The sequence below is a fragment of the Neophocaena asiaeorientalis genome, unplaced genomic scaffold (genome assembly GCF_003031525.2).
Source record: "Neophocaena asiaeorientalis asiaeorientalis breed wild unplaced genomic scaffold, Neophocaena_asiaeorientalis_V1.1 scaffold19, whole genome shotgun sequence".
NCBI lineage: Eukaryota > Metazoa > Chordata > Mammalia > Artiodactyla > Phocoenidae > Neophocaena > Neophocaena asiaeorientalis.
In genome coordinates, this window is record NW_020173388.1 from 6,189,643 (window position 1) to 6,212,870 (window position 23,228).

General features: G+C 42.6%; 1 protein-coding gene across 3 annotated transcripts in view; it reads left to right on the top strand.

Moving 5' to 3' along the window:
* LNX1 (ligand of numb-protein X 1) overlaps positions 1-23,228 on the top strand; it is a 193,537-nt gene that overhangs the window by 102,475 nt on the left and 67,834 nt on the right. The gene's annotated exons all lie outside the window — the stretch shown is intronic.

Here is a 23,228-nt window from a genome sequence, read left to right on the forward strand (position 1 = left end):
GGGCAGAAAGCAAGAAAATAAATAGCATATCAAATAGAAATAAGTGTTGTGAAATAAAACAGCATCTCTTTGCCCTGGTTTATTGCTATAAGGAAGACTCTCTTACATAAAGGAAGAGGCACTTGAGCAGAAACCAGAAGGCAGTGAGGGAGGGAGCTGTGAGGGCATCTGATGTTGGGACGAGCGTGGGCTTTGGAGTCAGGCTGTGCTGTTTGCAAACCCTAGATCTGACACTTTCTAGTTCTCCGTCTCCTTATGTGGCCTTAACCTCTTTGGCCTCGGTTGTCTCATCTGTGGAATGGGAATGGTGAGTCCTACAGCACAGGGTTTCTGTGAGTAGCCAGTGATACCCACGGAAAAAGAGCTGGCATCTGGGCAGGCTGGGCGCTGTAACTTCCTGCTGCTTCTGCTTTCATCTTTCTTTGCTGGATTATTCCTGAACGAGGGTGGGGGAGGGATTTGTACCTAGTTAAACTCTTACTCTGGGTCTCATGCTCTGAATATAGTTTACATTGGAACTATATGCCAATGACCTCCCTCTCCACATACCCCCATTCTTGTTTGGTGTGAATTCATGGTTAATTTTCTCATCCCGTCTTCTCTCTTTCTCCAGCTTGTTCATATCATTGTCTTCAGTGGATTCTCTCCAGTTGCAGATGTGTCTGTGTCTAACCTAACCTAGTTTATTTCTTTTCTTCCACCTGTCTCCCATCTTCTGTGGCTCTCTCCACCTGGGTGTCATCCATAAATTTTGTGACACCCCATCTCGGGTCATCCATCAGGGTAACGATTGAGACTGATGTGATGGTGGATTGTTAAGACACCTTCTGAAACACGTCCCTATGACTGGGCTTAATACCTTCTTTGTTTGAAATTTCTGTCCATTTTCAGCCCCCCTTCTGAATCTTTAGACTCATAGTGGAAATAAAATCTTTCCCGAGACACCGCATGTTCACCTTAATGCCCCCTTCCCCATCCCTTTACATTCTTAACTACAAGAACTGTATTAAAGTCTGCAACATAATCTCAGACCGCTCATCTGCGGTCCTCTAAATGCAGATTGTTTTGTTTACTCACCCCTGGTGTTCTGAACCTTTTACATTTTGCCTCCGTAATGTTTATTCCACAGCTTTTAAACCAGCAATTGCATATATCATACACTAATTTTTCACTGCCCTTTCCTCCTGTTTTCTTTCTACATCACTATCACATGTTGTTGGTCTTTTTCCAATCTTCTGACATCCCCCTGTGTGCAAGGTAATTTTTCAGAAATAATTATTCATCTTAACTGCACCATTGTTCAGTAAGCATGTTAGTCAAATTCTTTTATTCCCCGGGGGTATATGTCATCCGGAGCAGCTGATTTATGTGTGTGTGTATTTGCCAAATATTCCTGTACCTAATTTTTTCTTGTCAAAACTTCTCTGTGTTAGTTTAATTCTTCAGATTTTTATTTATACTTATTTATACTTATAAAGATATTTTTTAAGGAGTTTAGCATTTCACGTGTTAACATTTTCATTTCAGTGTTTGCGTGTTTTAAAAACATAGATCTGTGTTCTCTCAAGCTTCTTGGCCTAATTTTTTTATGACTCAGGGTGAGCTGAGCTATTGCTAAGTGTTAAATCCTCCTGTTTCAACTTATGTGTATTCTTCTCTGTTGAGCTTAATAATGTCCATTGTCTGAGCATCTTACTGTTCTTAAGTATTCAGAACTGTTTGGTGATCCTAAGAGTTTCTGACACACATCTGAATAGATGTCCTCTTTTTCCACTTGATATAGAGAGTGGAATTAAAGAATTATGAACTATAAATTTCTTTCAGAAAAAAAAGCAATGGAATATGCTGATCAGCTTTTTAGAAACCAAGTCTCATCTTCCCAAAGTGTAGAACTTTCCACCATGCGAATAATTTGGCACTGGTTTTTCACTCTTTTCCTCCGAGAAATCATTGTATTCAACCCAGCCTCTTTTTTTTTTTTTAACACGACCTTGCCAAGTCAAATGATTTTAGAGAGCATTTTGCTGAAGTTTATTCTGTGTCCTGACTTGGTCGATACCTCCACCCAGCCACCGGAGAAGCCTCAAGTCACAGAACACATTCCTGCCAGTTATTTTTAGAATCTATTCCAATGCCTTTATTTTACTAAAGACAAATGTTTGACCCCAATAAGCAAGGACACTTAAATCTGTAACAACTCTCTGCCAATGATGACTCCAACAGAAAGCTCTGTTCTTGATGCAATAATCCTTCTTTTTTTAAAATTAATTAATTTATTTTTGGCTGTGTTGGGTCTTCATTGCTGCCCCATGAGCTTTCTCTAGTTGCGGCGAGCAGGGGCTGCTCTTCGTTTCGGTGGGTGTGCTTTTCATTGCGGTGGCTTCTCTTGTTGCGGAGCACGGGCTCTAGGTGCGCGGGCTTCAGCAGTTGTTGCTCATGGGCTCTAGAGCTCAGGCTCAGTAGTTGTGGCACGTGGGCTTAGTTGTTCCACGGCATGTGGATCTTCCCGGACCAGGGCTCGAACCCGTGTCCCCTGAATTGGCAGGCGGATTCTTAACCACTGTGCCACCAGGGAAGTCCCAATCCTTCTTCTTAATGAGCTTTGCAAGCTGGTGTAGCACTTGACTTGGAGGTTGGTGTCGGAGTACATTTAAGTGAAGCTGCATTGCCATTTGAAGCTGTTGGCAAGAACAGTGTAGTTGCTGTGCCATTTTATTTAAGTGCATTGGATTTGGTATTGATTAGTAGCCTGAGCAAACAGAACTGGAACAACTCAAAAGAGTAAACTTCCAGTTTTAACTGTGGCCAAGTCAACCTTTGTCATGAATGATCCATGCAAGGACAGCAGAAATTAACACTAACTACCGCTAATGCAGTGGTGGATTCCCCTGCAGCTTACAAGAAGCTGTTGTCACTGTCCTCTGAAAGCAAATTTTACTCTTAAAACATGCAGTAAACAATGTCTTTGATAGCATCAGTTTTAGATAACAGAAGTCCTGGTACTTGGAGGCTTCTGTATACACACCCTCTAAAGGGATCAGAGCAGTGGTTAGAGCAAACAAGTGAGAGCTGAATCAGTTTCTGCAAATGAAAGAATGTTTGTATAATCTTGTTCCTGCTACTAGAAGAAAAATGTCAAAGTTCTAAAATATTACTTACCGAGCCCCAAACTAACCACGCCTCCACCTCAGGGCCACTTTCACCTGAGACAGTCTGCATTCTGCCTGCAGAATTTGTCTCTCTCTAAATAAACTTGCTTTCACCTTTAAAAAACAATAAAAATTAAAAAATATTACTTACCGAAGTTCTAAAATCTTATACTGAAACGAGTCATTTTTTAAAAGAAGAACTAAGGAGCATGTGAGCATTTATCAGCCCAGACATAACTCGTGGGTAAATATCTATGTACATCTTATGGACAGGAGGTAAAATAATGTTCCCACTTCTTGAGACTCTGCGTGATTAGAGGGCCAGAAGGGTAGGAGATATTGCTGCGGACCTTCTGGGAAGGGAACAGCGGGACATCTCTGTAGCTCAGGTCTAGCCTTGGGCAGCTTCACCTGGCAGAGGGTCCTTGTGGCCCCATTTGTGCCAGAGGGAGCCCTTCACCCGTGTGGGCTCCTTAGATGAAGCAGGATGGTTACACGGCTGATCCGATTTTAGGCAGGAAATCTACCTTATTTAAAGCAGAAAAAAGAATTGAAATAGATTAAGCCCTCGGAACTGACCCCGCTTTCAGTGGGACCAAGTTGATTTCATCCTCCTCCTGGAGCCCCTTCAGCCAGTCGGCTCTCTGGGAGTCGGGCAGGTGAAAGTGCACGAATGTCAGTCGGCTGTTTGGCTTACTCCCTCTGATTGCTTCCAGAAGGTGTAGGACATGTTGTCCCTATTGAGGGTCTATCAGTTACCTTTTTTCCTCCCCCCACCCCGCCTCTCTCCCTGCCCCCTCCAAAAAAAACAGCCCTTGTTCCGGTGTGTTCATGTTTGGCCTTTCCTGGCCATGTGAAAATATGAGACTAGACACTAATGACACCTGCATTTTGAATCTCATGTCATGTCCCCAGTGAGCTGTACACCTGCGAATTTGAAGTCTCTTTCGCTCACAGCTTTTGAATTTTGCAGATGAATCCAGCAAGACTTGGGCTACATGGGGAAGAGCTTTTATCCAAACACATGCCATGATAGTGGGCTTAAGCCGACTATCTTGGCAGAGCAAGCGGATTGACTGCTTTTCTAAAATGTAAGACTTAACTCAGATTAATGGGACCAAATTTGTAATTTAGTGGTTTTCCAGAGATGAACCCTAATCCATTCAGCAAAGAAGCGTAGGCGTTCTGATCTCCTACCCCACCTCCAGTTATGTGTGTGTCTCTTTCCTGCATTTCACCTGGAGTTAGGAGCCCCAAATGCAGCAGAACCGTAAAGACGAGCTGTTCTAAATAGCAAAAGATGGTGGTGCCAAAGGTGTTTTTCTGTCACTGCTGATCCTGGCTCTTAGGCTTGAAGGCGAGGTCTCACTCATCATAGTGGGTTTGTGGCCAGGCTAGTAGAAAGGGGTGCAGATAAAGCCCAGACACCGTAGTGTCCCAGCCCCAGGAGCCATCCAGGCACTCACCCTGAGGGCCCTGTGTATTACTCACTTTCGATTCCTCTCTGTTCTGGGTAATGGGCTTGGGAGTGGGCTTTTTTTGTGATTGTGGGTTGTTTTTTGGTTTTTATGAGACATTTATATTTAGCCAGTGGCTGATTGAAACCAATTGCTGTGCAAATTTCATTACATACTTTGGGTCCCCTAACATTTCACATTCTGAATGAGAATAGAGAAGCAGTGACTGACAGTGGCCGAGCTCCACCCAGCCTTAGAATACTGTCTCAGATCAGTCCCTGAAAAGAAGGAACTGGATGGACCAGAGTGTGTATTTTTATGGGGAAGGAGTGCTACTCATGGAGAGCTCTTTCCATTTGCAATGGCAAAGACCTTCTCTGCCTTGGCTGTGTGATAGGACGTGGTTTGCTGGGACTCCTGTCAGACGGGGAGGCAACGCAAAGGAAGGCACCAGGGCTGCCCACTGCTGAGGGGCTTGGGCATCACTGAGTCTCATGAGGCTGACGGCAGAGCCTGGTGGCTGGGTGCAAAGTTGGGTTAGAGAAGGTGGAGGGAGTGAGAAGATACTAACGGAGCCTGACAAGTGGCCACATCCCAATCCTTTGTAACGTCTCACGACGTGTGTGCATCTGTGCATGAGCACGTTGCCCTCCTCTAAAAGGAATAACACGAATCAACGCTTTCCAAAGAACCAGCGTCTTGGCTACCAACTGATAGAAACACCACAGCCTCCCTCCCTCCCTTGTCCACCCAGGAGTAGGACTGGACATAGGATGAGAAATTGGCCCGCAGACAAAAGATTCATTCAATTAAGAAAGGAGGAACCTACGGCTATTGTACACATAGAACTTCAAGGGTGTTGTTTACCATTTCGAAGCATTTATAGGCATTCTCACAATTCTTTTATGATTTGCTGGGTGTTTGCATAAAAAGTGCCAGGTGTTCACGCAGGTGGCTGCCTTTTAATACATATCTTTTTCGCACAGTTTAAGGCAAATCACTTTTCACAGGAAAATCAATGTACCCTCCCCACTGCCACCCTAAAATGCAAAGGGAACAGACCTAGAGGTGAGTCTTTTCACTAGTGGCGTGCTAATGACCAGCTTAGGCTAGAACTAAAGCAATCAAACGAAAGGGTAAATTTTCCTGAGTAACCAGGGAGTGATCGCTGCTGAAACCATGTTAGCCATACTTAGAATCTGCTACCAGCAGAGAAAGTAATGCTCCTGGGGTTGGAGCAGAAATTCCACCCTGATGCTGATATTTGCATCATGGTGTAATAAATGCAGTCTCCCACATCTTTTGTGTTGTCGTTCACCCAGGTTAATGCATCATTAGGTAGAGAATCAAGAAGAGGAAGAGAGCTGGCTAATTACAGAAAAACAAAGGAGAAATTTCTCGTGAACACTTTGCGCTTCCTCAGTGCAATCAAAGTCTCTTGAGAGGCATTTAGAGCATTCATCCAAGGAAGCTGTGTCACTTCAGTATCTAAAACTCTTTGTAAATAAGCGACGTGAGAACAGAAGCACTAGACTAGGAATGTCGTGGCCTGAGATCTAATCCGGAGTTGGTACATGAACACTGCTAAGCAAGTTTTGATAGAGCACAGCTGTAGAACACACTGAGTTCTAGGACAAAGGTGGAGGAGAAAGGGGAAACCGTTTTAGGTCAGAAGTTGCTTTTGGTCTAGGCACCCTTCCATTCAGGGACATTGCTAGATACTTTGCTATGAACATTTTGTGCTTGTCTGCCAAAGTAACAGTTTCCCGGGGGCAACCTCAGGGGCCGTACCATTTGTGTTAGGATCGTCTTCCAGAGGAGGGGCGCAGTGAGAATCTCTTCATCTCCGCTGGGTGATGAGTGGTTTCAGTTAAAGGAGGAAATCCTGGTAGGCATTTCCCATGAGATTCCCACGAGAGTCTGTTTGATTTGAACTTGAGACTAAAGGAGGTATATTCACAGAGGGCATCGCATTTATGTAGAAATGGCCTTAGTTATTCTCTACCTATTTCCTCATGGTCAAATAAGGAAAACCATGTTATGTGGAATAACTAACTAAACAATGGTAAGACAGTTACTTATTAAAAGCAGGTGGAAAGACTTCAGGTCAGGGTCAAGTGATTAACCCACAAGGCTTACACTGGCGCGGTCCCTGAAAACCTCTCAGAAGTACTGGCCTTGACTAAGTCTAATACTCCAGTATTTGAGGTTACCCTTCTGCAAAATGGGAGTGCTGGTGCCTTTATCAAGTTATTAGATGCTCTACCAAACGTAGGAGTAAAGATAGTCCCAACCCCTTGTGCTCATGATCTGAGCAAATAGATGAATGAGATATCACAGGGGAAATGAGATTGATATAGCAGGAAGGGGAGACTGCCTGGGAAGTATTTATTTACTTGGCGTCCATACAGTGCTGGGGCTGGGGAGCTGATTCAGGGAGGTGTGGCTGACCATTGAACCAACTCACATTTCCCTGGCTTTTGTCATCCCTCATTTCATTCCAATCTATATCAAGGGAGTAACACATTTTTTATAATAATGTTTACCTTTGGGAACGTTAACGTGGTGTTTTAAAATATTCACTAATAGAATGGAATGGTAAAACTGAAACTAAAAATACTGTTCAGTTTCATTACAATGTAGTGAGCCAGTTGATTTTACTGAATTGATTTCTCATGTGCCCTTGTAGGAAAACAGAGTAAAATAGTTTGCTATCCTGGATGGAGGGGAGATATTTCATTTCTGGCCATATCAGGATGCAAGTTTTACGTCACGGAAATAATATTTCAGGAGGAAGACAACAATTGTAGTAGAATTTGCAAAAAGGAGAAAGAATCATGCCTTAAGCAACAAAACAACAAAGCCTGGTCTCAGTTGTTTTCGGGGTCTACAGAGCCTAATTAAACAGGCTTAGCTTGTAATGGAAATATTGGTGGGTCTCATATGACTTTGATTATATTCTTTGTGTTCCTTAAAAAAAAAGTCTAAACCTTCAAATTATGATGCAGAAAGAAAAGTCTGCTTCTATTTCTCTTCGGCTTCTTTACAGCCATGAGGAATCATAATTATTCCAAGAAAATGATAAGCACCTTCCATCATCTCAACTCCATGACTTAACAGAAAAACATTTCCATTTTACAACAGGTTACCGCTACTGGTTTCATTCCTTCCACCCACAAGCACAATCACTTCTTTCCATCTAAAATTTTTTTTTTTTTGGGTCCCTCCACGCGGCTTGTGGGATTTTAGTTCCGCAGCCAGGGATTGAACCTGGGGCCATGGCAGTGAAAGCACTGAGTCCTAAACACTGGACCACCAAGGAAGTCCTCATTTTAATTTTTTAAGAGGTCCTTTCTCAGACCTTCTCTCAGTGATCCTTACAGCAGTTCAGTGAGTTAGACAGGTCAAGCATTATCTTGGGCAAGGACACCAGGGCCCCCAGAGATAGCAGCTTGGCCCAAGTGTATGGCTGCTGAAGAGAGAGAGAAAGTAGAGCGGAAATCATTTGACTCTCAGTGTGGTACTCCTGAGCACTAAAAGATAGTTGAGATGTTTCTCCTGAACTTTTTCACATCTTTCCCTTAGCCTTCTGTGGCACGACAAATAACTAAAAGACGAGCCCTAGATGTAACTCCTGTTCTCCCCACGGTCCACTTATGACACTTAAGGTTGAAGATACGGCCCTACCCAGAAGCATAGCACACTGCCAAAGAGGACTTGCAAACTCTTGAAGAGTCAATTAAGCCAAGAAAGCTATGATGGTGGGAAAATTGGCAGTGAGGCTGATGTTTCAGAGGGACAGCTGCTCAGCATTCCCTTGCTTTTCTGCTCGGGGTAACCGGACCCTATGTTTACTCATGCCCACGGTCCCATTGTAAGTCCTGTTAAAGTCTCCCATGGGTCTTATGTGGAATAAATTTGTAAAGTATGTTGTGACTGTCTTCAGTGCTACTGATTTGAGTGTATTCCACGTCTACCTCAACCCACCCTCACTGCCCTGACAACCTGATGTTGTCAGCTAGTTGACAACACGTGGGTAGAAGTTCGCAAACCTCAGAGTACATTGGAATCACCTGCAGAGTTTATTAAAAACACAGGTACTTGGCACCCCTCTAACCCACACAGCGAGGTTTCTCAGCCTTGGAGTATTGATGTTTAGGCTGGATGATTTGCCGTTGGGTGCTGTCCTGTGCATTGTAAGATACTTAGCAGCAGTCCTGGCCCCAACCCACTAGATGCCGCTAGCACCCTCCCCAGCTGTGACAACCAAAAATGTCTTTAGGCATTTTCAAATGTCTCTTGGGGGGCAAGAGAGTCCCTGGCTGAGAACTACCGTCTTTGGGATTCTAATTCCCAATGGAAGATTGGAGCCCAGGATTCTCTTTTTAACATGCTTCTCAGGCAAATCGAGTTGCTGCATGTGACTTACGGGGCCTCTTCTTCTCTTCAACACCCCGTGTCCTTCAGCCCCCGCTTCCACGGTCACCTAGAGGATTACTACAGTCTTAATAGGAGGTAAAGCCCGGTTCTCCCCTTCCCAGGCCAGGCCAGCTCTGCTGCCCAGAGGCAATTAACTAAATAAACAGAATCCTGCTCTGTGCTGCTGAGTGGCCCTCTCTGCATCCAGGGAGCATATGTGCTTAAAACCCAGAGCCCTTTCCGGGGGAATGTCCCTGCTGTTGTTGTATAAGCCAGGAAAACAATAAATAGGCTCCCCTGATGGGATCTTTGGACCCAAAGGGAGAAAAGAGCATCGGTGTCGCTGGCTTCTGGAGGGGGAAATATCTAGAGCAGATGATGCTTGCTAGCAACTCCTGGGGCAGCCTGGAGCCTTCCCTGACGGAAGGCTGGACCTGGATTCATGGGCAGGTGAGGTAGGCTCAGCAGAGACCCATCAGCCTGCAGCCCAGCACAAGCTGGGCACCAGCAAAGGCGAATCTGACGCCTTTGCTCTAGCGTGAATGACTTGGATGCTTTCAGGAATTCAGCTGTTTAGTCTGTCTCTTGTGGTTGGAACTTCCTCTCCAAACAGTCGTATTGGGGATGTTATTTTACAACTGGCACGAGGAGAATTTCCTATGGTGACTATAAGTGCTGTGCTCTGGCCGAGCTGGTGCATTCAAGGCGGGAAGGCCTTCTGTGGGCCTCTCTACCAAAAGCGAGCATTTTGTTTAAGCCTGGTTGCAGTTGGCAACACAAGGGTTTCTGGTCTGTGGGTTTCCTTGAGGCTTTATGTTGTAGCCGGTGGCCTCGTGTCAACAGGTGCTTTCTCGAAGAGGACACTGCTTATATTGATGGCATTGGTGTCCTTGGTCCGCCTTTTTTTTTTTTTTTAATATAAATTTATTTATTTTTGGCTGCGTTGGGTCTTCGTAGCTGCGCGCGGGCTTTCTCTAGTTGCGGCGAGCAGGGGCTACTCTTCGTTGCGGTGCATGGGCTTCTCACTGCAGTGGCCTCTCTTTGTTGAGGAGCACGGGCTTTAGATGCACGGGCTTCAGTGGTTGTGGCTCACAGACTCTAGAGTGCAGGCTCAGTAGTTGTGGTGCACAGGCTCCGTTGCTCCGTGGCATGTGGGATCTTCCCGGACCAGGGCTCGAACTGGTGTTCCCTGCATTAGCAGGCAGATTCTTAACCACTGTGCCACCAAGGAAGTCCCGGTCCACCTTTTCTGAAGAACTTAAGCCATTGCAGTTATATTTAGAAATAATGTTGCCTTTATTTGTTTCTCATTGGAAGGCTGGAATAGATGCTTTGGTGTCCGCCCGTGACTCGGATATTTCTTATAACACCAGAGGCCTTTAACTCCTTTCCAGAAAAAAGAACAACCGAGGCAGAAGGTGGTCTCTAATCCTCAAAGAGGCCACACTGTGTCTCCTAAGCATCCCTGAAGAGATAGAAATAAATACATCACCAAGATGGTGATGTGACAGGACAAGTCCTAAGTTCCCTCTTAGAACTCCAAGGGTTCGTTATGGTCCCATGTCAAGAAAAATGAAGTGCAGAAATCGTGGTTTACCAGCAGCGTGGTTCAAACGTATCACAAACGTGAGGCATTTCAGTCTCACGTTTAATGCTCATTCACAGTTTACACAGTGATCGCAAGTTCATTCACCTCCCTTTACATTCTCCCCAAGCTTATATGTTTACATAGCCGGGAAGCATCTGAGCAGGCAAAAGCAAACAACCAGCTTCAAGCTAAAATAATTTATACTAAAAACATTTTGAAAGCTAAATATTGTCCTAACCACTGTCTGTTTCTCTGTGCCTCATCCAGGAAGCTGTGGGTGTAGAATAGGAGACAGACTCGTGTCTGAGCCAGGCTGAGCTGAGGAATGTTAAGATTATTCGGGGCAAGAGAAATGATCTAATTCAAGCCTTCACTTTACAGATGAGAAGACTGAGTCCCTGGAAAATTAAGTGGTTTGCTTTAGAGAACACAGCAAGCTGGTGCAGAAAAAGGACAGGTGGCATATCTTAATTTCTGACCCAGTTTTCTGCAAATCACAGAATTCTGTTGCCCATAAAGTGTTCTTTCCCTGCCTCATGTCCACAGCACTTCCTCTCTAGACAGAAGTAGAGAAAAATTCTTCAACCAATGCCAACTGAACTTAGCTTACTAGAGGAAAGAGAAGGCTGAAGTTGCATGCAGTGTGTATTAGTTTGCTTGGGCTGCCATAACAAAGTATCACAGGCTGGGGAGCTGAAACAACAGAAGTGTAGTTTCTCACAGTTCTCGGGGTAGGAGTCTATGATTAAGGTGTCAGCAGGGTTGTTTTCTTCTGAGGGCCATGAGGGAATGATCTGTTCTGGGCCTCTCTCCTTGGCTTGTAGATGGCCATCTCCTCCCTGTGGCTTCATGTGGCCCTCCCTTTCTACCCTCTGTGTCCTAATTTTCCTTAAGGACACCAGTCAGATTAGAGCCTCCTCTGATGACCTCATTTAACCTCAATTACCTATTTAAAGACCCCCATCTCCAAATAGTGTCATATTGAGGTACTGGGGGTTAGGACTTTATCATAAAACTGGAGGGACAAAACTCAGTCCATACGGCATAGGTACATGCATGTTTTTGTGCAAAAGAGAAAATGGAAGAGAGTAACAGAGAGAAAGAGAGAGAGAAGAACATGAACAAGGTCTCTTAGAGGCCTGTCAGAGAGGCATAATCATTTCCTGCCAGGACCTTGGCGAGAGAAAGAAGAAGAAATAAGAAAGGAAGGGAAGCTGGGCTTCTACCTGGTCAAGTACATGGGCCCTGAGGACTCCTTATCATTGTCTGACAGGGCCGGGTGTACTTGAGCGTGGTGTGTCAGTCTTCTAAGAGAACAGGCTAGGGGTTAGAGCAGCATTGTCCTAGCTGATTTATCTAGTGTGCAATTAGACTACCCAGGAGTCCAGTACGAAGGGAGAGAGGCTTAAAGGGGCTAGTTCTGTACTGCCGTTATGATAGCCACCAGCCTCGGGTGGCTATTGGGCACTGGAAATGTAGCACTTCCAAGTCCAGATAAGCTGTAGACGTAAAAGAGTCAATTTCAGGGATTTAGTATGAGAAAAAAAAGTAAATTACCTCATAATTTTTCTATTGATGTTGAAATGATAATATTATATACTGGGTTAAAAGATGTTAAAATTTCACTTGTTTTTAAAAATCTTCCATTATAAAATAGGGTGACTAGAAAATTTTAAATTACCTATGTGGCTTTCATTGATTTTTCTTTTGAACGGCTCTATGCTCTTAACTATGCATGGAGAAAAAGACTTGAATGAAATTAAGCTTATACTATGTATTTTAAAATATATATTCATATAGTTTCTAACCTTTTCAAATATATATATTAGTATATTTTATGTATTTATATATATTTATATTTAAATATAAAATATATATTAAAATATTTGAAAAGGTTAGAAACTATGAATAAGCAATTTTCTATCTTGCACTTCTTAGTTAATATTCTACTTCCTAATGTTTATTCATAATTGAGTCAGGTTTCTATTTTATTTGCTATTCTTTAAAACTATGATTTTAAGTTTGTAAGGTAGAGTTTTTCAAACATATGCAGAAGTAGAGAGAATAGTTCAATGAACTCTTACGTGAACATCTCCCAGTTTTAACAATTATCCACATTTTGCAATTTTATTTCATCCCTGCCCCCCCACTTTTCTTTGCTGGAATATTTTTAAACGCATTCCAGACATTATGTAATTTTACCTAGAAATAAATAAATTTACCCAGAAATACCTCAACAAAATGTTTTTCACTGGCTGCCTAGTATTCTGTCTTTTGGCATGTCATAATTGATTGAACTATTCTCTAGACATAGGGACACTTACTTAGCCATATATTTAAATTTTCAAATTTTAACTCTCCTAGGTAATCTGTGATGAACATCCTTTAATATAAATCCCTATTTTTTTAGACTGAAGTCTTAGGAGTAGAATTACTTATTCAAAGTAGGAGATTGTAAAAGTATGATACGTATGCCAAGTTGCTTTCTAAAAATTTAAGTTCCTGCTATAAGCTTTTATCAAAGTGCTTCACTTTAAACACTTTGCCCAGTACTTTGGATATTATCAATGCCAATTTGATACATGAAAATACTATCTCCTGTTGTTTCTTTAATTATAATATTATACTTTAATTACAAGTGAGATTGAACAATTTTTTTCTTCTGTTTCACTGGCTAAGTACATGTTGTCCCTTCTCCCTTTGTTCTCTTGTTTCCTGGGAATCTCAGTCTCCACATGAATGTAGAAATGTGTGAATGTGATTCTAGTAGATTGGTTGCCTCAAAAATCAGCACCTGTACTATCCTCTTTTTCAGTTGGAATAACGTCTCTTGGTCTCTGTCTCTGGACCAGGGAGAAGACAGAGGCATGGAAAAATTCTCTCTTCCTCCCCAACCCTGGGCAGATTCTGTTCTGTTTCATGAATCAGTGCGTATGGGGCAAAGTAGCTGTTGGGTTTCTCAATCCAACTCCAGCACCCCTATCTCCTAGACTGTGTCAGTTCATCGCCTAAGTTTTGGCGTTTTAGGTTTTTTCATTCTCTCTCCCCACCCACCTCTCCTGCCTTAATTGTGTTGTGTTGACCTCTGTTTTCACATATGTGTGTGTGTGTGTGTGTTGGTCAGAACTCTTTAGCTGTAGATGTCAAACAAGCAAAAATAGGACGGCTCATACTGAAGACATCAGGCATCACTGGATCTTGGGTCTCCATGCCTTCATCAGGAAGGTTCTCTCTCACCGTCTCACGCTCTGCTTTCACCTAGTGTGGCTTCTTTCACAGGCAGCCTCTTCCTACCAACTGAAATGCAGAGTCCCAATTTGGATTGATCTGATGGGAGTCACATCTCCATCTTGGACACGATCCATTTAGCTATGGGTACCCTGATTGGTAAGTTAGATCACATGCCTTGCCCTTCCCTCCTCCAAGAAAGGTGGTGCCAGGGTAGTTACGGTCCACCAGTCCGTATAGGCTGGCTTCAGTTCATATTGGTCAATGATCTATTCTCACTGGTTGCTGTGTAGGCTGTTCTTGCTTTTTATTTATTTTTTAAAATTAAGATATAATTGACATATAACTAGACTTATTGTGACAGTCATTTTTCAGTGTTTACAAACATAGAATCATACGCTGTATACCTGAAGCTAATATAATGTTAACATCTAACTCCATGCATAGTCATCCAACTTTGTTCTTGTGGTGAGAACTTTTAAGGTTTATTCTGTTAGCAACTTTCAAATATACAGTATTAACTATAGTCACTGTGCTGTACTTATTTTATAACTGGAAGTCTGTACCTTTTGACAGACCCCTTCACTCATTTTGCCCACATGTGCTACCCCACCCAAGCCTGCCTCTGGCAACTGTCAATCTGTTCTCTGAGCTTGGTTTTCTTTTTTAATTACACATATGGGATCATATGATATTTGTCTTTCACTGTAATTTATTTCGCTTAGCATAATGCCTGCAAGGTCTATCCGTTTGTTGCAAATGGCAAGATTTCATTCTTTTTCATGGCTGAATAATATTCCGTTATATATCACATTTTCTTAATTCGTTCATCTATTGATGGACACATAGGTTGTGTTCACACCTTGGCTATTGTAAATAATGCTGCAGTGAACATGGGGGTGCATATACCTTTTCAAGTTAGTTTTTGTTCGGATATACACCCAGAATTAGAGTCTGATTATATGGTAGTTCTAATTTTAATTCTTTGAGGATCCTCCATATTGTTTTTCATAGTGGCTTCACCAATTTATATTCCCACCAACAGTGCGCAAGTGTTTCCCTTTCTCCACATCCTTGCCAACACTTATCTCTTGTCTTTTTTGATAATCACTAGTCTTTTTTTGTTGTTGTTAGTTTATTTTATTTATTTATTTTGGCTGCGTTGGGTCTTTGTTGCTGCTCCTGGGCTTTCTCTAGTTGTGGCGAGCCAGGGCTACTCTCTGTTGTGGTGCACTGGCTTCTCACTGCAGTGGCTTCTCTTGTTGCAGAGCATGGGCTCTAGAGCGCAGGCTCAGTAGTTGCGGCACATGGGCTTAGTTGCTCTACGGCATGTGGGATCTTCCTAGACTAGGGCTTGAACCCGTGTCTCCAGATTCTTAACCACTGCAGCGCTAGGGAAGCCTGATTATAGCTATTCTAACAGGTGTGATGTGATATCTCGTGGTTTTGATTTGCATTTACCTGACAATTTAGAGCATGATGTTGAGCATCTTTTCATGTATATATTGGCCATCTGTGTATCTTCTTTGGAAAAATGTGTTTTCAGATCTTCTATTTTCACGTTGTTTGTTTTTTGCTATTGAGTTATATGTTATTTATATATTTGGGCTATTAACCCTTTATCAGATATACGATTTGCAAGTATTTTCTCCCATTCAGTAGGATATTTTGTTAATGGTTTCCTTTGTTGTGCAGAAGTTTTTTAGTTTGATGTAGCCCCACTTGTTTAATTTTGCTTTTGCTGCTTTTGCTTTTGGTGTCAGATTCAAACAATCGTCACCAAAACCAGTGTCAAGGAACTTGTTCCTATGTTTTCTTCTATGAGTTTTATGGTTTCAAGTCTTTAATCCATTTTGAGTTATTTTTTGTGTATGGTGTAATATGGTGTCTCAGTTTCATTCTTTTGCACGTGGCTGTCCAGTTTTCCTGACACCATTTATTGAAGAGATTGTCCTTTCCCCATGGTATAGTCTTGGCTCCTTTGTCATAAATTAATTGATCACATACATGTGGGTTTATTTCTGGACTTTGTTCCATTGACCTATGTGTCTGATTTTATGCCAGTAGCATACTGTTTTGATTACTATGGCTTTATAATATAGTTTGAAATCGGGGTGCATGATGCTTTCAGCTTTTTTCTTCCTCAAGATTATTTTGGCTATTCAGGGTCTTTGTGGTGCTATACAAATTTTAGGATTCTTTCTGTGAAAAATGCCATTGGAATTTTGATAGGGATTGCATTGAATATGTAAATTGCTTTGGGTAGTATGGACATTTTAACAGTATTCTTCCAATCCATGAGCATGGAATATTTTTCCATTTATTTGTGTTGTCTTCAATGTTTTTCATCAATCTCTTATAGTTTTCAGTGTACAGATCTTTCAGTTCATTGGTTAAATTTATTCCTAGGTATTCTTTTTCATGTAAATGTAAATGGGATTTTTTTTTAATGAACTGTCTGAAAGAGAAATTAGTAGTGTATAGATATGCAACAGATTTTTGTATATTGATTTTGTATTCTGCATCTTTACTTCATTTGTTTATTCTAACAAAGTTTATTTGGTGGAGCCTTTAGGATTTTATATAGATATATGTATATATATAACATTTATGTTATATATATCCTCTGCAAATAGTCACAGTTTTACTTCTTCCCTTCCAGTTTGGATGTCTTTTACTTCTTTTTCTTGTCTACTTGATCTAGTTAGGACTTCCAATACTGTTCTGAATGAAAGTGGTGAGAGTGGGGCTTCCTTTTCTTGTTTCTGATCTTAGAGGAAAAGCTTTCAGCTTTTCACCATTGAGTATGAAGTTAGCTGTGGGCTTGTCATATATGCCCTTTTATTATGTTGAGGTACATTCTTTCTATATCACTTTGAGGTTTTTTTAATGATAAATGGATGTTGAACTTTGTCAAATGCCTTTTCTGCATCTATTAAGATGATCATATGATTTTTATCCTTCATTTTGTCAATACGACATGTCACATTGATTTTGCAGATGTTGAACCATCCTTGCATCCCTGGAATAAATCCCACTGGATCATGGTGAATAATCCTTTTAATGTATTGTCAGATTCGGTTTGCTAATATTTTGAGGATATTTGCATCTATGTTCATTAGGAATATTGGCCTGTAACTTTCTTTCCTTGTGTCTTCCTTGCCTTGTCTGGTTTTGGTTTCAGAGTAATGCTGGCCTTGTAAAATGAGTTTTGAAGTACTCCCTCCTCTTCTATTTTTGGGAAGAATTTGAGAAGGATTGCTATTAATTCTTTGAATATTTGGTAGAACTCACTAATGAAGCTATCTGGTCCTGGACTTCAGTTTTTTGGGAGACTTTTGATTACTGATTTAGTCTCCTTACTATTGGTCTATTTTTTTCATCATTTCAAAGAACTGGCTCTTAGTTTCATATTTTCTATTGTCTTTTTAGTTACTATTTTGTTTATTTCCACTATGGTCTTTGATATTTCCTTCCTTCTACTAACTTTGGGCTTCATTTGTTCTTAATTTTTCTAGTTTCTTGAGGTGTAAAGTTATTTATTTGAGATTTTGTTTGTTTGTTATTTGAGGCTAGGCATTTATTGCTGTGAACTTCCCTCACAGAACTACTTTTGCTGCATTACGTAAGTTTTGGTATGTTGTACTTCCATTTTCATTTGTCTCGATATTTTTTAAATTTCTCTTTTGATTTTTTCTTTGACCCAGTGGTTGTTCAGTAGCATTTGTTTAATCTCCACATATTTGTGAATTTTCCAGTTTTCTTCTCATAATTGATTTCTAGTTTCATACCATTGTGGTCAGAAAAGGTGCTTAATATGATTCCAGTCTTAATTTACTAAGACTTGTTGCCTAACATATGACTTATCCTGGAAAATGTTCCATGTGCACTTGAGAAGAATGGGTATTCTGTTGCTTTTGGATGGAACATTCTGTATATGTCTAAGCCCATCTGGTCTAATGTGTCATTTAAGGCCAGTGTTTCCTTATTAGTCTTCTGTCTGGATGAGCTATCCATTGAGGTAAGTGCAGTACTAAAGCCCCCTACTATATATTGCATTGCTGTGTATTCCTCCCTTTAGGTTTCTTAATATTTCTTTATCTATTTAGGTGCTCCTATTCTGGATGCCTAGATATTTACAAATGTTATATCCTGTTGTTGGATTGACCCCTTTATCATTTAGTACCCTTCTTTGACACTTTTTACAGTCTTTGTTTTAAAGTGTGTTTTTTCTGATATAAATATAGCTACCTCAGCTTTCCATTACCTCAGCTTTCCATTGGCTTCCATTTGCATGGAATATTTTTTTCCGTACCTTCACTTTCAGTCTCTGTGTGTCCTTACATTTGAAGTGGATTTCTTGCAAGAAGCATGTAGATGGGTCTTGTTCTTTTTATCCATTCAACCACTGTCTTTTGATTGGAACATTTAATCCCGTTACATTTAGAGTAGTTATTGATAGGTATGTACTAACTGCCATTTTGTTAATTGTTTTGCAATTACTTTTCTTCTATTACTCTCTTCCTTTGTAGTTTGATCACTTTCCTTAATGTTATGCTTAGATTTCTTTCTCATTACCTTTTGAGTATCTACCATGGGATCTTGCTTTGGGGTTACCGTGAGACTTACATATAAAAACATATTTATAACAGTTTCTTTTAAGTTGATAAAACTTAAGTTCGAACACATTCTAGAGCTCTACATCTTACTCTTCCCCTCCCTTCACAGTTTTGATGTCACATTTCACATCTTTTTTATCTTGCGTATTCCTTAACTAATAATTATAGTTATTATTTTTCCTACTTTTTTGTGTTAACCTTCATATTAACTTTACAAGTGATTAACCCACTACCTATACTATATATTTACCTTTACCAGTGAGATTTATACTTTCATATGTTTCTTGTGACTAATTAGCACATTTTCTTTTCAACTTAAAGAAGTCCATTTAACATTTCCTGCAAGGCCAGTGTAGTAGTGATGAACTCCTTTAGCTTTTGCTTGTTTAGAAAACACATCACTTTCAATTCTGAATGATAACTTTGCTGGGTAGAGTATTCTTGGCATTTTTTTCTTTTAGCATTTTGACTATATTGTGCCACTCCCTTCTGGCCAGCAAAGTTTCTGCTGAAAAGTCTCCTGATAGTCTTATGAGGGTTTCCTTGTATGTAACAGTTGTTTTTCTCTTGCTGCTTTCAAGATTCTCTCCTTGTCTTTTTTTTTTTTTTTTTTTTGGCTGCATTGGGTCTTTGTTGCTGCACAGGGACTTTCTCTAGTTGTGGTGAGTAGGGGCTCCTCTTCATTGCAGTGCATGGGCTTCTCATTGCGGTGGCCTCTCTTGTTGCAGAGCACGGGCTCTAGGTGCACGGGCTTCAATGGTTGCAGCATACAGGCTCAGTAGTTGCAGCACACAGGCCGTAGAGTGCATGGGCTTCAGTAGTTGAGGCGTGTGGGCTCGGTATTTGCAGCGCATAGGCTCTAGGGCACGCAGGCTTCAGTAGTTGTGGTGCGTGGGCTCAGTAGTTGTGGCTCATGGGCTTAGTTGCTCCATGGCATGTGGAATCTTACCAGACCAGGGATCAAACCCATGTCCCCTGCATTGGCAGGCGGATTCTTAACCACTGTGCCACCAGGGAAGTTCCTCCCTCCTCGTCTTTAAATTTTGACATTTTAATTATAAGAAGCCTTGGTGTGGGTCTCTGTGGTTCTTCTTATTTGGAACTCTCTGGGCTTCCTGGATCTGGATGTCTGTTTCATTCCCCAGGTTAGGGAAGTTTTCAGCCATTATGTCTTCAAATAAGTTTCTACCCCTTTCTCTCTGTCTTCTCCTTCTGAGACCCCTATAATGAAAATGTTAGTCTGCTTGATGTTATCCCCTAAGTCCCTAAGCTATCTTCACTTTTTTTCCTTCTTTTTTCTTGTTGTTGCTCTGATTAGGTTGGTTTCACTGCCCTGTCTTTGGGTTCACCGATCTTTTCTTTTGTTTCATCTAGTCTAATGTTGAACCCCTCTAGTGGGTTTTTTGTTTTTATTGTTATTATATTTTTCACCTCCATGACTTCTATTTGGTCCTTTCTTAGATTTTCTATCTCTTTGTTGAAATTCTCACTGTGTTCATCTATTCGTCTCCCAAGTTCAGTGAACATCTTTATGACCATTACTTTGAATTCTATTTCATTAAGTTTTTTTCTGAGGTTTTGTCTTGCTCTTTCATTTGGAACGTATTCCTCTGTTTCTTCCTTTTGCTTGACTCTCTCTGTTGTTTCTAAGACTTGATGAAACAGCCACCTGTCCCAGTCTTGAAGGAGTGGGCTCATGTAGGAGATGAACCTCATCACTCAGCACTGCCTGAGCTCTTGGTTGTCTCTCAAATCTTCCTGATTGTCCAACGGCCTATTTTATTTTTAATAGCTCCCCGTAGTTGGGGGTATGCCAAGACCTGTCAGTGCTTCAACGAGAAGGATCTTAGTCAGCGTCTAGATTCAGGTTCATTGGAAGCCAGAGCTTCGAGCAGAAGCTGTTAAAGTAAACAAATATATACAATCCTGCAGACCACCAGAGCCAAGTGATCTGGAGGTGTCTCCTGAGTGCAGCTGCAAAAAGTGAGGCTCCAGATGTGCGTATAAGCTGCTTTCTGTAAGATACCAGTGAGCTATGGCGAGGCAGAGGGAGAGCGCAAAGACGGTGTCCCCCAGCATCTATTCCCCCTGAGAGCACCTCTGTAGGCTCCTAGGTGTGTGCCGAATCTGAAGCTGGCCCCTCAGGCCAAAGCTCCAGGACTAGCAAGTATTCCTCTTTCATAGAAAGGCTGGGGGTGTGTTTCAGTCTGCGGTCTGCGCAGTGCCCGGGGGTGGCAGCCTGCCAAGAGCTATCTCTGATTGTTACTGTCCCATGGGACCCAGCACTGTAAGGCCTTCTGGCTACTAGAGCCAGAAAATCAATGGATATTCCCTGGGTGACAGTCGCAAAATATCAGGGCACCAGATGTAAAAATTGAGGTACCAGGCCTGTAAGAACTCCCCTCCAAGTGATACTGGTGCTCTGGAGAGCCGTGAAGATGGTGCCTATCCTCCCAGGTCTCTGGAAGGGATTACAGTCAGCCCTCAGATGTGTTTTTAATTCGATGCCCGCCCCTCAGGCTGCAGCTAAGATGATAAGCTAACGGGCCTCTTTCAGGAGAATGAGCTCCTGGGTCTGTTGCCGTGCCCTGAGGGTAGCAGCGGTTTCAGAACTTTTTCTCCGTGGTTACCGTCCTGTGGGACCCACAAGAATCAGCCTCGCAGGCCACCAGACCCAGGTGATGTAGAGGTGTCCCCCTGGCCCCAGCCACTAAAACTCGGGGTGCCAGACCAGGGTATAAGCCCATCTCTAGAAGATGTTGCTGAGCTGGAGGCAGGCAGGTGGAGGGTGCAAAGATTGCATCCCCAGCCTCCATTCCCTGAGTGCACCTCCGTACCTCTTAGAAGTTTGCCAGACCAGAGGCTGTACTAAGCCGAGCTCCTGGGCAAGCAGTAGGCGCTTTTCTCAGAAAGACTGGAGGTGTGTTTCAGTCTGGTCTGGGCAGTGCCGTGGCGTGACCTGCCAAGATCTCTCCCTCCAGTCGTTGCAATCCCGTGGGACACAGGGGGAGGCAAGCTCCCCTGGCCTCAGAGCCGGCCAGTCAACGGACGTCCCCTGGGCGGCAGCTGCGTAAACGCAGCACCCGATGTGTACATAGAAGCTACCCTCCAGCTGATACTGGCGGTCTGGAGTGTGGCCCCCACCAGGAAACAATGGCACCCGCAGGCTTTAGCAAGGCAGAGGGAGAGCGTGTGGCTGGCATCCACCAGCCTCTATTCCTGGAGAGTATCCCAGCAAGCCCCTGCCCCTCCGGCGGACACTGCTTTGACATTAGCAAATGAACGTCTTTCCCCTAAAGTCTGGGTGCTTTTCAAAGAGCTGCTTCTGTGCTGTGCCCTGGGGTGGGTGATTCCAGTCTTGAGAGCCCTTTTAGGGTCGTTTCTCAGTTTGCTACGTCCTCATGGGTCTCATGCACGTGCACCCCGCTGGTTTTCAAAGCCGGGTGTTTGGAGGGACTCATCTTTCAGGTGCAGGTCTTAAAAGACTGGGTGCCTGAGGTGGGGTTTTCAGGGAGAAGCTCCGGATTTGAGTTCCCTCCTGGTTGTGGGACGCTGTGCCAGGGATGGGGCTTATGGCGAGCTTGTGTCTCAGCCTCTCTCTCCTGCTTCCGTGCGGTTTCCCTCTGATCTGCTCCCAGTGCAGGAGTCACTCAGTTAGTTCTTCGTCTTTTTTCCATAGAGATTGTTCCAAACTGTAGCTATAGATTCAGTGTGTCTCTGGGAGGAAGTGAACTCAGGATCTGCCAGAACCTCACGCTAGATTTTTAAATCTTTTCCATATCATGCCCGGGTTAGCCTACATGACTGATTGCTTGAAGTCCCTCCAAATGGAGGAGCCATTCTCAAAGGGAAAACAGACACAAAGGGTTAGGCAACAACGTTAGGCAAGATTCTGAGGCATCTCAGAAGACAAATTAGAAAGACAATTAATTGAACATGGGCACTTAAGTTTAGGTAAACTTGGAAAACTTAAAACTTTATTCCCAGAAACTGGAACGTAGTAGGTTCAAAATTAATATTTTGGGGGTTGAATGAATGAATGAAAGAAGTAGATTATATCAGACCACAATCATCATCATCTAATTGCTGGAGGCATTTTGCCTGTGTAATGGGATTAGAATCCCTCTGCTTGCTCTTTGATTTGGGGCGAAGATCTGAATCTCTCAGTGAGGGTAGCTTTCACAAGGTCTTTGTCTTCAGAGTCCACGAGCTGTCAGCCCCAGCACTGCCTTTCCCTGCTGCGACCCCCTGCTGCACTCTCCACCTTCTGCTGTTGGATCTGTGGGCGTGGGTTTTACCGATCCAGTGAGGAGCTAGAATTCAGGCTTGGCTGAGTGATGGGGACAGTGCCCAAGGAGGTGAAGGCCAGGAAGTGTCCAGAAGCATCAAAGCATTTCCTGGGCATAATGAAGAGTTTGAAAAGGGACTGGGCTGTGCCTGCAAAATGGAGCCAGGGATGCCCTGGGGCTGAAGACCTTTATAACAACAGAGCTGAACCAGGTGTGTGTGTGTGTGTGTGTGTGTGTGTGTGTGTGTGTGTGTGTGTGTGTGTGTGTGTGTGTGCGTGCGCACGCTGATTCTGGGTGCAGGGAATCAGGCAGACCCCTTCTCAAGGATTCTGAAGCTATCAGATAGTGAGTACCACACCAAATTAGGAAAACACTTAAATGGATAAATTCCTAAAATAGAAGAAAGTTAGTTACAATGGATAATGAAACAACCCTTGACTTCAAAAAAAAAAAAAAAAAAAGATTATTTGCCCCGTTCA